Genomic DNA, 14,513 nt, shown 5'->3' on the forward strand with positions numbered 1-14,513 from the left:
AATACTAAAAGATACTTAGCTCAATTGTGCCCATACAGATAAAAAAGAAATAAAATACAAGTGGGACAAGTAGAAAACAATTAGAGGGTAAATTCAAATTCATCCATATCAATAATTAGATTAAATTTAAGTGGCCTAGGAGCATCTGGGTGGCTCAGTCAGTTGAACGCCTGACTCTTGGTTTTGGCTCAGGTCATGATCTCATGGCTCATGGGTTTGAGCCCCACATTGGGCTTCCCACTGTCATTGTGAAACCTGCTTGGGATTCTCTCTCTCCTCCCTCTCTCTCTGCCTCTGACCTGCTTGTATTCTCTCTCTGTCTTCAAAATAAATAAAATAAACTTTAAAAACATCTTATTAAAAAAAATTAAGTGTCCTAAACTTCTAAATGAAACAGATTGGTAGACTGGATAAAAAATAAGACCCAACTATATACGGTTTACAAGATATGACTAAAAATAAAAACAAAACTTAGATAGTAGCAAATAAAAGAATATGGAAAAAAGATACATTATACAAGCACTAAATATAAGAATCCTAGTTTGATTATAATAATATAAAACAAAGGAGACTTAAAGGAAAGGACTATTATGGAGAAGAGTCACTTGTATAATGATAAAAGTTCAATTTTCACCAAGAATAAACAACAATCTTGAATATTTAACTCTTAATCACAGTACTTTAAACATATTCAGCAAAAATTGAACTAAAGACAGAACTGAAGGCAGAAATAAACAAATCTATAATCTTAAGTATTTTTAACATCCCTCCTTCAGTAGATAACATAGACTAAAAAATCACTGAAGGTATTGAAAATATGATTGAAACTCCCAAACCACTTGACCTAAGTATTATAAGGATTGCATATATAAAATGTTCCACCCAACAGCAGAATACATATTCTTTTCAAGCACACATAGAACATATACAAAGAACAACTGTAATATGGACCATAAAATGAGCCTCAATAAATTTCATACTTTCTGAAGTATACAGGGTATGTTCTCTTATCACAACAGAATTAAATTAGAAATCAAGAAAACCAAGATAGAAATCCCCATATGGATATAATTTATGTAACATACTTTTATTTTTTTAATTAATTTATTTTTTATTTTAGAAAGAGAGAGCATGCACAAGTGGGGGAGAGGGGCAGAGGGAGAGAGAAAGAATCTCAATCAGGCTCCATGCTCAGTGAGGAGCCCAAAGTAGGGGTCAATACCACAACCCTGGGGATCATGACCTGAGCTGAAATCAAGAGTTAGACTCTCAAATGACTGAGCCACCCAGGTGTCCCTGAAACGTACTTTTAAATAAGAACAAATTAAACAGACCAGAAGTAAATTATAATTTATGTTCAACAGAATGATAATGAAAACACATGACAGGAAGTATAAAGTCAAGAGTGAAGTAGAAATCAGTGCAATAGAAAACAAACAATAGAGAAAATTAACAATGTCAAAAAGTATCCATTAAAAGGTTAATAAAACTGGCAAATTAAAGAAAAAGTGAAAAAGAAGGGAGAGGAAGAGGAGGAAAAGAATGGGGAAGGGGCAAATGGGAGAAGGAGGAGTGGGGGGAAATAAGGGGAAGGAGGAGGAGAGATTTACCAGTATCAAAAAGGAAAGAGGTAATACCCCACACATACCGCAGGAAGAATAGTAAGACATTGTTTAAAATTTTTCCCCAATAAATTCAAGAATTTAAACAAAATGGACAAATATCTTGGAAAATACAATTGAAAACCAACACAAGGGGGAGAAAAAGAAAATTTGGGATGCTGAAGATACTGAAATTGTAATTAATAACCTTTCCAAAAAAAGGCACTTGGGTGGCTCAGTTGTTAAGCATCTGACTTCAGGTCAGGTCATGATCTCAGGGTTTGTGAGTTTGAGCCCAGCATCGGGCTCTCTGCCGTCAGCACAGAGACTGCCTAGGATCATCTTTTTCCCTCTCTCTCTGTCCCTACCCTGCTTGCATTCTTTCTCTCTGCCTCAAAACTAAACATTAAAAAAAAAAAAAAAAAAAAAAAGAGTGAAACAAAACAAAAATAAATAAAATAAAAAACCTTTCCAAAATAAACTAGGCCCTAGTGACTTGACTGATGAATTTTACCAAGTGTTTAAGAAGAAATTAATACCAATATTACACAAATTCTTTCAGGAAATAGAGAAGGGGCTATTTTCCAACTCATTTTTTGAGGCCAGACTAACTCAGATATCAAAATCTAATGAGGACATTTCCACAAAGGAACATTATATATCAATCTCTCAAACACTTATGTAAAAATCATCAACAAAATGTTAGTAAATCAAATCCAGAAATACATAAAATAAATAATACATCATGAGACTACAGGGCAAAGATTGGTTTAGAACTTGGAAAACAACTAGTACAATTTATCACATCATCAGAATAAAAATTGAAAAATTATATTATCATCTAAATAGAAGCAGAAAAGGCATGTGACAGAATTTGACATTAATTCATGACTTAAAAAAATCTTTAACAAATTAGGAATAGGAGGAAACTTCCTCAATCTAAGAAGACATCTGTGACAAATCTACAGCTAACATCATAGCTAGTGGTAAAATATTTTATACTTCTCCAGAAGATTGGAAACAAGACCAAATATTCACTCTCATCATTTCTATTCCATATTGTACTGGGTTTCCTGGCCAAAGCAAGTTAAAAACAAACAAACAAACAGTCAAAATTTGGGAAGGAAAAAGCAAACTTTTTATTCAGAGATGATTTGACCTATACTTAGAAAATCTTAAGGTATGTAAAACAATTAAGTGAATGCAGCAAAGTCCTAGGATATAAGGTCAAGATTAAAAAACAAATTGTAGGGTCCTGTGGAGCCTGGATGGCTCAGTCGGTTGAGCATTCGACTTTGGCTCAGGTCATGATCTCATAGTTCCCCTGTTCAAGCCCTGCATCAGGCTCTGTGCTGACAGCTGAGAGCCTGGAACCTGCTTTCAGATTCTGTGTCTCCCTCTCTCTCTGCCCCTCTCCTGGTTGCGCTCTGTCTCTCTCTCTCTAAAATAAATAAGCATTCAAAAAAAATTTTTTTTTTAAATTGTAGGGATGCCTGGGTGGCTCAGTTGGTTAAGCGTCTGACTCTTGATTTCAGCTCAGCTCATGATCTCATAGTTCCTGAGATTCCATGCTGACAGACCAGAGAATCCCTCTCTCTCTGCCCCTCTCCTGCACACACGTCCACTCTCTCTCTTAAAATAAATAAATAAACTTTAAAAAACCCCAACAAATTGCATTTTTGTATGTCAACACAAAATTAGAATATAAACATTTAAAAATACCATTTATTAACATCAAAACCATAAAAAAGTTAGGAATAAATATAATGAAAGTTGGATTAAGATTCATCAATGAAAACTATAAACGTTGTATAAACTAATTAAGGAAGATGTAAATATATGAGCAGATATACCATGCTCACAGATTTCACAGATTGTTAACATGTTAATTTTCCCTAGCTCAATCCATAGATTCAATGCAATCTCACTCCTCTAAATAATAATGGACTTTTTTTTTCTTTTGTAAAAAAAAAAATGAGAAGCTGATTCTAAAATTTATATGGAAGGGGCACCTGGGTGGCGCAGTCGGTTGAGCGTCCGACTTCAGCCAGGTCACGATCTCGCGGTCCGTGAGTTCGAGCCCAGCGTCGGGCTCTGGGCTGATGGCTCAGAGCCTGGAGCCTGTTTCCGATTCTGTGTCTCCCTCTCTCTCTGCCCCTCCCCCGTTCATGCTCTGTCTCTCTCTGTCCCCCCCCAAAAAAATAAATAAAAACGTTAAAAAAATTTTTAAATTTATATGGAAATGCAAAGGTTCTAGGATAGCTGAAACAATCTTGGGAAAATGGAACAAAATTGGAAGATTTTTATTGTCTGACTTCAAAAGCTGCACTAAATAATAAAGAAGATATTTTGGTACTGATATGAGGCAAAACAAACGGAGCAACAGGACAGAAAAAGCAAGTCCAGAAATAGATCGATATACATAAGTTTAAACACCTTGGAAAGGAATCCAAGATTATTCCATGTTGAAAGGAAAGTATTATCAACAAATGGAACTGGAATAATTAAATATCTGTACAGAAGAAAAAAAAAGAGATTACCTTAACTAAAATGGAAAACCCCACCTTTCCCTCCTTTTAATTTTTTTATTATTTTTGAGAGAGAGAAAGGGAGATAGAGTGTGAGCGGGGGAAGGGCAGAGAGAGAGGGAGACAGAATACCAAGCAGGCTCCAGGCTCTGAGCTGTCAGCACAGAGTCTGACATGGGGCTCAAATTCATGAATGGTGAGATCATGACCTGAAGTTGGATGCTCAACTGACTGAGCCATCCAGCTGCTTCTGATTAATTTGATAGAGCAGATCAAAGAACCTAGTTATGGTCAGTAGTTTATTAAAGGATATAATAAAGGATACAGATGAACAGCCAGATAAAGAAATACACAGGGAGTAGTCTAGGAGGAGGGTACAGAGCACAGGAGGGTCTGTCCTTGTGGAGTTGGGGTATGTCTCCCAACTCCCCACACATGTAGATATGTTCATCAGCCTGGAAGCTCTCTGAATCCTGTACTACAGGGTTTTTTTTTTTTTTTAATTTTTTAAATTTATATTTGAGAGAAACAGACAGAGCATGAGTGGGAGAGGGGTAGAGAGAGAGGGAGACACAGAACTGGAAGGAGGCTCTAGGCTCTCAGCTTTCAGCACAGAGCCTGACGGAGGGTTTGAACCCACTAGTGGTGAGATCATGACCTGAGCCGAAGTTGGATGCTTAACCAACTGAGCCACCCAGGCGCCCCTGTACTACGGGGTTTTTATAAAGGCTTCTTCATGTAGAATGAGGGTGGGGCTGAAAATCCCAACCTTAAGAACATGGCTTGGTCTTTCTAGTTACCAGCCCCCATCGAGGAGCCACCCAAGACCCACCTAGAGTCACCTCATTAGAATAAAAGATGCTCCTAATTTGTTATCACTTAGGGTTTTCAAAAGGTTTAAGGAGTGCCTGGGTGGCTCAAGCAGTTAAGCATCTGATTCTTGATTTCAGCTCAGGTCATTATCTCATTGTTCATGGGGTCAAGCCCCAAATGGGGCTCTGTGCTGGTGGCCCAGAGTCTCCCTGGAATTCTTCTCTTTCACTTCCTCTCTCTCTGTTCCTTCCCAGCTCACGCTACCTCTGACTCTCTCAAAATAAATAAATAAACTTAAAAAAATGCATAAATAAAAAAGTTTTAGGAGCCCTATGTCGAGGATAGAGTCAAAGACAAATATCAGAACAAGAGATGTTCCTAGTGTTCTTATCACTTAGGGTAGGATATCACAAGAGTTTTTGGAGCCCTGTGTTAAAAACAAGTGGCATATATATATATATATATGTGTACATGTGTATGTATATATATATATATATATATATATATATATATATATATATATATGTGTGTGTGTTTCTTATTATTTCACATCAACATATACTGCACTTTAAACAAATTTAATTTGAGATGGAGCATATACTACATGTTAAAATGAAAGCTATAAGGCTTCTAGAAATAGGCATAGTAGAATATCTTGCAAGTTTAAAACTGGTAAAAAAATATATTAAGGCACAAAAACCACTAACCAAAAAACAAAGTGATGAATTAGAAATGCAAAAAAATTTTTAAATTTTGCTCAAAAAGTTGCATCAGTAAGTGAAAACTTGCCGAACCCGCAAAAAGAAAATCACGGATCAATTTCACTCATACATATTAATGCAATTTTCCCAAATATTATCCAGAAGCATACTATAATGTTTATTATCAGAACCAAGTGCAGTTTATGTTTATAAAGCAAGATTGGTTCAGTATTATGAAGTCTATTAAAGTAATTAATCAGATTAACAGATATAAAGAGAAAAATCATACCATCATCTCTATAAATAGTACAAAGAAATTTAACACAATTCAAACTTCTCTTGCTAAAAATATTGAATAAAATAGGAATCAATGGGTATATCTTTAACATCATGTCAGCCACAAAGGCAGGGTTTCATACAATGCATGGACGCTTATAAGCATTTCTATAATTTAGCACTGAACTGGGGATATTAGCCAAAAAATTAAAGAAGAGAAAAATCTTAAAGCTACAAAAACTGAAATAGAGACCTAATGCTCTCACTATTTGCATATGTTAACACTATGTCTGGAATATACCAGAGAGTAAACTACTCAACTGCTTATATAATAAAATAATGTGATAAAGTATTAGGGTACAAAATATAAAGAAATCAATAGCTATCTTATCACACAAAATCATTATCAAAAGTATATTAGAAGAAGCAAGCCTAAGGGTGCCTGAATAGCTCAGTTGGTTAAGCATCCAACTGTTGATTTCAGCTCAAGTCATGATCTTGCGGTTTGTGATATCAAGACTTGCGTCGGGCTCTGAGCTTATTTGGGATTCTCTCTCTCCTAGCCCTCTGCCCTTTCCCTCACTCTCTCTCCCTCTCTCTCTCTCAAAATAAATAAATAAACATTAAAAAAACTGTTAAAAAGAAATAAACCTATTAAAATAGTCACAAAAATAGATAAAATACCATAACATATTTTACAAGATATACAGATAACTTCTATGAAGAAAACATTAAAACATGAAAGGCATAAAAGGATATTTGAACAAACTGAAAGTCATGTTCTTGTATAAGACCCAACTTTGTGAAGGTGTCAATTCTCTCTTAATTTTTAAATTTAATATTCACCAAACATACACACACATACGCACACACACAAAAATATGTATAAACTAAATCTAAATTTCACATAAAGAATTAAACTGGCAAAAGTAATTAATATTCTGAGGATGACAATTGAAGAAGTATGTCATAGCCTACCTTCAATATGGTGTCCAATGTTCCTTATATCTTAGTATTCATGCTATTATGAAGTCCTTTCCCATACTGAATAGGGCTGACCTATACTATCAGTTGAATATATGGTTATAATGGTGTGTCATATAGAAGGATACTTTACAAAATACTGCTACTTTCTCCTTGCTGTCTCTTGGATTACAATCTCTGGGGGAAGTCATCACCGGGTTGTAAGAACTCTCAAGCAGTATCAGTGAAGAAGTACAGGTGGTGAAAAACTGAGGCCCTATGGCAATAGCTGGCAGTAACTTCCAAGTTATATGAGAACCAATCTGAATACAGATACTCTAACCTGGGTCAAACCTTAAGATGACAACAGTATTGGCCAACACCTTGAGTGAAATCTTTTGAGACTTTGAGTCAACCAAGTTGCTCCGGAATTTCTGACCCATGGAAATTATGTGAGATTTAAAGTGACAACAACAACAACAACGACAACAACAACACAACAAGCAAACATGTTTATTGCTTTAAGTCAATATGTTTGGGGAATAATTTTCTATATGGCAATAGATAACTGATAAAAAAAAAAGTGGAGTAACCCTACTATATATTCAAATTCAAATATTTTATAAAATCTCGATAATTAAAGTTGTTTGGGATTTGCTGCATTCCATAATGAAATTTTTACATGATAGAACAGCAATAGCAACAACAAACAAAACAAAACCCCAAACACTCTAAAAGGTCAAAAAACAAATGATAGGACTTTGGGTTTTAGCTCCAACATGTCTTGGAAGTTGTCACCCCTGTCTTTACAATTTTAAGAAAAAAATAGGGCTCCTGGGTGGCTCAGTCTGTTAAGCATTCGCCTCCTGATTTCAGCTCAGGTCATGATCTCACAGTTTGTGGTATTGAGCCTTGTATCAGTGAGGAGCCTGCTTGGGATTCTCTCTGTTTCGCATTCTCTCTCTGCCACCCCCTGCTCTCTCTCCCAAAATAAATAAACTTTAAAAAGGAAAAAAAAAAAAAAAAAGTGAAACAAACAACATTAATGACTACGTTTGGACCCATCAGAGAAAGAGAAACCTAGAAACCTGATGAGGCAGGTAAATATAAAGAATCACAGTTGAGGTCAGTTTACATGGAACAGAAGTGGCTGGGGCAATAAACAAATAAGAAAATAATTAATTTGACAAATTGTTGAAGGCTGACTGTGGACTAGTATGAGTGCAAGAAATTTCTGGAAGCCACAGTTTTGGGAAGGCCCTCCCTTATGCTTTTGGGCCTTTTACCTCCAGAATTCCACAAGATTATCAAAGAAAAGCTAAGAAAAATTCCCTCAGGTCTCCTGCAGGAATGTGAGGAAAACATTAAAATACAGCAGAGTAATCTCCATAACAAAGTCCTCTTCAGGGAAAGAGCCTTTATCAGAGCCTTATCCCATCTGGGGGAAGGGCACTTACTCCATTCCAGCCCCTCTAGCCTTCTTGTCTCATCTAAGGGGGAGAAAAGATGAAGAAATACTTGTAAAGGTCACAGTTCTGTGATATAGCCCTAGTAAAAAAAAAAAAAAAAAAAAAAAAAAAAGATTAAGTCATAATACCATAGAATGTTTCTCCTCTGATACACTTTCTGTGCATCAACTGTGGATTACAACTCACAGACCTACAAGGCCAGATTCCATTTAAGGAGGATTTCTTTTGGAAACTCAAAAACAACAGGAGAGACAAAAGCAAGTATACTAAAGGAAATTGAAGCTTCCAGCAACTATAACCCCAGCTAACATTAAAAACAGTCCAACCCCTAACCATATTAACATGATACCTTACACTAAAGGCCCATTTAGTTTAGTTCCTGTTACCCAATACATCATGTCTGGTTTTCAACAAAATATTGCTAGAAATGCAAAAAAGACCAAAAAAAAAAAAAAAATGCAGTCTGAAGGGGAAAAAAAAAGCATCAGATATGACACAGATTTGGGGATTATTAGGGGATATTATTTATTAATAAGTTAAGGGTTCTAATGTAAAGAGTTGACACATACAAGAACAAACAGGTAATGTAAACAAAGAAATAACAGAAATGCTAAAAACAAGTAAAAAAAAAAAACACTAAAAATCAAATCAACTCAAAATGATTATATACCTGCAAAATGATGCTCCCTCTAGAAGAAAACATAGAAGCAAATCTAGATAACCTTGTGTTTGGTAATGGTTTTTTAGCTGCAACACAAAAAGTATGGTCCACAAACACAAAACTGATAAATTGGACTTTAACTAAATTAATAACCGCTTTGTAAAAGACCCTTACAGAAATGAAAGAAAAGTCACTGACTGGGAGAAAATACTTGCAAAATACTTGAGCTGTTATCCAAAATATATGAAAAACTCTTAAAACTCAACAATAAGTAAACAACCCAATTTAAAGAAGGGCAAAAGATCTAAACAGACACCTCACCAAAGAAGACATAGCAATGACAAACATACAAAAAGATGTTTGGTGTGCCTGGGTGGCGCAGTCGGTTGAGCGTCCGACTTCAGCCAAGTCACAATCTCGCGGTCCGTGAGTTCGAGCCCTGCGTCGGGCTCTGGGCTGATGGCTCAGAGCCTGGAGCCTGTTTCCGATTCTGTGTCTCCCTCTCTCTCTGCCCCTCCCTCGTTCATGCTCTGTCTCTCTCTGTCCCAAAAATAAATAAACGTTGAAAAAAAAAAAGACAACATACAAAAAGATGTTCAATATCATTTATGATTAAGGAATCTCAAATTACAACAACAGCTAGATACAACTACATACTTATTAGAATGTCTAAAATGAAAAAAAATGACAATGCCAAATTCTAGCAAGCTTTTGGAGTGATTCCTTTCATTGCTGATGGGAACACAAAATGGTATAGTCATTTGGAAGATAGTATGGTAGTTGTTGACAAGACACTCGCCATATGATCCAGCAATCATTCTCCCAGGTATTTACATAAATTATTTGATAACTAATGTCTACATAAAAAACCTACACAAATGTTTATAATAGCTTTATTCATAATCATTAAAAACGAACCAGTCAAGATGTCCTTCAGTAGATGAATAGTTAAACAGACTGGGTATATCCATACAATGGAACATTATTCAGCAATAAAATAGAAGTGAGCCACCAGGCTATGGAAAGACATGGATGGAATTTAAATGCATATTGTTAAGTAAAGAAGCCAGTCTAAAAAAGCTATATGCTATATGATTCCAATTATATAACCTTATGGAAAATGCAAACTATAGAGACAGTAAAAAGATCAGTGTTTCTGGGAATCCTCCGGATGAGATGATTAAACAGGTGAAGCTCATGAAGTTTTTTAGGTGATAAATTTCTTAGTGATAATATTTTGTATAATATTGTAATGTGGATATAAAATTATGTACTTGTCAAAACTCATCAACCTTTAAAGTACAAAGGTGAATCTTAATGTATGCAAATTAAAAAATTCATTTAGGAGGTTGGGGAATCCCAAGAAGGAAGACAGAGTATGACAACAGAATCTAACTGTATTACAAATGTATGAAACAACCTCACTAAAGGAGATGAGAAAAAGTGCTGAACTAAGTAACTCTGGAAATTGATTGAGTCTACACAACTAATGGGAAGAGGACTACAAATAAGCAAGGCACTTTAGGCTTTATGGGCCAGTTACAATTTTGATACTGTTATACATACATTGGAACTGAAAAATAGAGTAAGTGGATGGCAGATTGTGGAAACCAAAGTTTTCACTGTTGGAGTGGGAATTTACAGCTAATCAAGGGAAGGGGGCTAGAATGATCCATGTGGTAAGGGATTAGAGTTGGAGACATCTATATGAACTCATGGGTTTTTTTTTCCTTTTTTTTTAAATTCATGTTTAATTAATATGGTTACATATGATTGCATATGGAAATCACACACACACACACACACACACATGCACACACACACACACGACAGTATACACACATATATTTTCTTACTCTGTCCCCTAAGAAGGAGTAAAGGCAACAATACCACCCTAGCAATAGGCAAATATAGTGCCCAGACCTTGGTTTCTAACATTATTCTACAATAAAAGGAACCAAGACTCTTTGAAGAAATGGTTGGTTCTAGGACTAGGGCAGTAAATACACAAAATAAGCCTAGAGCATCTTATATTGCTAGAAAGTGAGGAAGTACTCAAACAAACCAGACATTGATGGAGTTATTTCAAAAAGACACAGGAGCCAAGTGAAAGAACTTCTAATGGACAAAGCTTTCCTGAGCAACAAAATGTATAAAATAGTATTGGTTTAACTCAAAGTACAAAAAAAAAAAAAAAAAAAAAAAAAAAAACAACCAAACAAACAGACAAACAAAAGCTTATGATTCCATATGGATATAAAAAAATGAATAAAGGGAAGATAATAAATACATCTCCATGCAGAACAATTCTAAGTATTAGACACAGATACTCCTCTCCCTGAGTAGGAGGGTTATAACTCCCATGCTTAAGTCTGGACTGGGCATAGTAGCTTTCTTCCAAAGAACTGGTATGGAAAGTAGGTGCAGTTAGAGAGTAATTTTATAATGGAGAAACCCACAAATGCTACCTGGGCCAGGAGATCAAGGTCAACATCAACAGTAATAAATCATGTGACAGCATATATTCTTGACATGTTATGATGAAAAGGGTACTATATATCCTTGTTTTTCTTCCCAAAACTCATAACCTCAGACTAATCACTTAAAAAAAAAATCAGAAAATTCCAATAAAATGGCATCCTACAAAATATCTAAACAATACTCCTGAAAACTGTCAAGATCAACAAAAACAAGGAAAATCTCACAAACTTTCACAGTCAAGAAAGCCTGATATGGATTGACTATCCCCCAAAATTCACATATTGAAGCTTAATTCCCAATGTGATGGTATTTGGAGGTGGAGCCTTTGGGAAGTAATTAGTTTTAGATCTAATCATGAGGGTAGAGCCTCATAATGGGATAAATGCCCTTAAAAAATAGGAAGAGAGAGGATCTCTCTCTCTCTCCCTCTGTCTCTCTCTTCTTCCCTTCCTCCTTTTCCCTCTCTCTCTGAGTGCACAAACCAAGGAAAGCCCATGAAGGGATCCAATCAAGAAGGGGGCTCTCACCAAGAATCCCACCATATTGGCATCCTTATCTTGGACTTCTATGTGTTCAGAACTATGAGATATAAATATATGTTGGTTAAGCCACCAGTCTGTAGTATTTACTTATAGCAGTCTGAATGATGAAAGAGCCTACAAAGACCTGAAAACTAAACGTATTATGGTTGCTTGGATAGGATCCTGAAAGAGAAAAACAAAGACAAAACAAACAAAAAGCCCATTAGGTAATAATTAAGGAAATCTGAAGAAAATACGGCTTTTAGTTAATAATAATGTATTAATATTAGTCCATTAATTGTAACATATGTGCCATACTATGTGAGATACTAATAATAAGGGAAACTGAGTATAAGATACCCAAGAACTCTCTGTACTATCTTCTCAGTTTTTCTGTAATCTAAAACTGTTTCAAAAAATAAAGTCTATTTAAAAAAATGAAAACTTGAAAAATGTTCAAATCACTTTGCATTTAAAAGATCAACCTCCTGAATACATTAAAAGAATTCCTAGATATTTATAAGAAAAAGACTAACTGTCCAGTTTCTAAAAATGAGTAAAGGTTATGAACAGAAAAGGAAATACATATTTGTCTTGAAAAAAAATGGAAACATGCTCACTCTAATTTCTAATGAAAAATTAATACTAATGCTACCTTGGCCAGGTGATCAAGGTCAACATCAACAGTAATAAACCATGTGACAGTATACGCTCTTGACATGTCACTATAGTGACATAGCGTTTTTGTCCTATTTGGGGATAAAACCTAAATGTTTGACAATATACTCTGTTATCAGGGCTATGGTGAAATAAAGATTCTAATACATTGGTGGTGGAACTACACATTAAAAATCACTAAAGAGAGTAATTTGGCAGCATCTATCAAAATTACAAAGGCATTTACATTTCAGCCAGCAATCTGACTTCTATGAATTTTTGCTATAGATATAGCTGCATATGTTCTTCTGTTCAAGAATTACTGCAGCATTAGTTGTAATAAAAAGAAAATTTGGAAGCAACATGATTTTGTATTAGTAGAGTACTGGATAGACAAGTTATGATTCATCTATAGAATGGGATATTATGAAGCTGAGATGTATTACGGTGTAAAGTTTCAGAGCCCAAATTGCAAGACTAACAGTTTCAAATCCTTACTTTATACCTTGACATTGTAAGACTTGCAGCAAGATTCATAAATATGTCTTCTGCATCTATAAATAGGAATTAAATAAATATACATTTCCTAGTGTGGTTCTGAAGAATATGCTATTACATATGTCTTACTATGTGTAAAATACTTAAAATAATACCTTGTGCATGCTAATTACCACAAAAATTTTGGCCATTATTATGATTCTGCTGTAAAAGAGAAATGAAGATATTTTCTGCATTTTGACATGGAGTGATCTCCAAGATATAACGTTAAGTTAAACAAAAAATGTATAAGGCTGTGTGTGGTCACCATTAATATATGAAGGAAAAAGAACAATACATATTAACTTTTACTTGTTAATATTTACATAAAGAAAATGCAGAAGCAGGCATATATACGCAAACAAATAAACGTAGTTGTCCACAGGTGAGAGGAAGGAGACTTGGAGGGGTAATTTTTACTGTATAGTTTTTACATTGCTTTGATTTTTAAAAAAAAACTGTTTGAGTACATTACCTATGGAAAATATTAAATTCAAAATATAAACATTTATAAATATAAAAACATGTAAATATATATAAGGCAGATAGCAATAAGGAGTCAGACACTTGAAATTCTGTATGTCATTTCAAATTCCTTTTTATTTGTTTATTTATTTATTTTGAGGGGGGCCTGGGGCAGAGAGAGAGGGAGGGAGAGAATCCCAAGCGGGCTCTGCACCAATGGTGCACAGCCCGACACAGGGCTTGATCTCACGAACCACAAAATCATGACCTGAGCTGAAATCAAGAGATGGATGCTTACCTGACTGAGCCACCCAGGTGCCCTTGTCATTTAATATTTCTATCCACCCAATACGGTAGGTTCTACTTTCTCCTAAATTTCTGAGGAACTGAGACACAGGGAATTAAGTAACTTCCCTAATGTTACAAAAAACAGATTAGTACTCTCGTCTAGATGTCTCTGACTTCAAAGTCTATATTCTTAACGACCATCCTCTTCCTGATTTGAAAGGCACACATATAACAAGTCACAATGTCAGGCTGGGTAACAGAAATTGCCCTGAGGGGCCTAGTGCTGGCCCTAGCTCTGCTACCTATTTGGTCTTCTCTTTTCTCATTATTAAGGTGGAAGTTTTGGACCGGTGGAATCCTTCTATCTATAATCTCTTATAAACTCTGTTTTTTGAAAAATAAATTCCTTGACACAAAGTTTATGTAGAGAACATTAAGTGCTAACCTGTTTTGGAATATATAATGTCACTATAATGTTAAATTTTATTAAATATCAAAATTTAATATCACATTATATGTAATATTTCTTAATTTTAACTGGATTTCCAATCA

This window comes from Leopardus geoffroyi, chromosome C2 (genome assembly GCF_018350155.1).
Source record: "Leopardus geoffroyi isolate Oge1 chromosome C2, O.geoffroyi_Oge1_pat1.0, whole genome shotgun sequence".
In the NCBI taxonomy this organism is placed as follows: Eukaryota; Metazoa; Chordata; class Mammalia; order Carnivora; family Felidae; genus Leopardus; species Leopardus geoffroyi.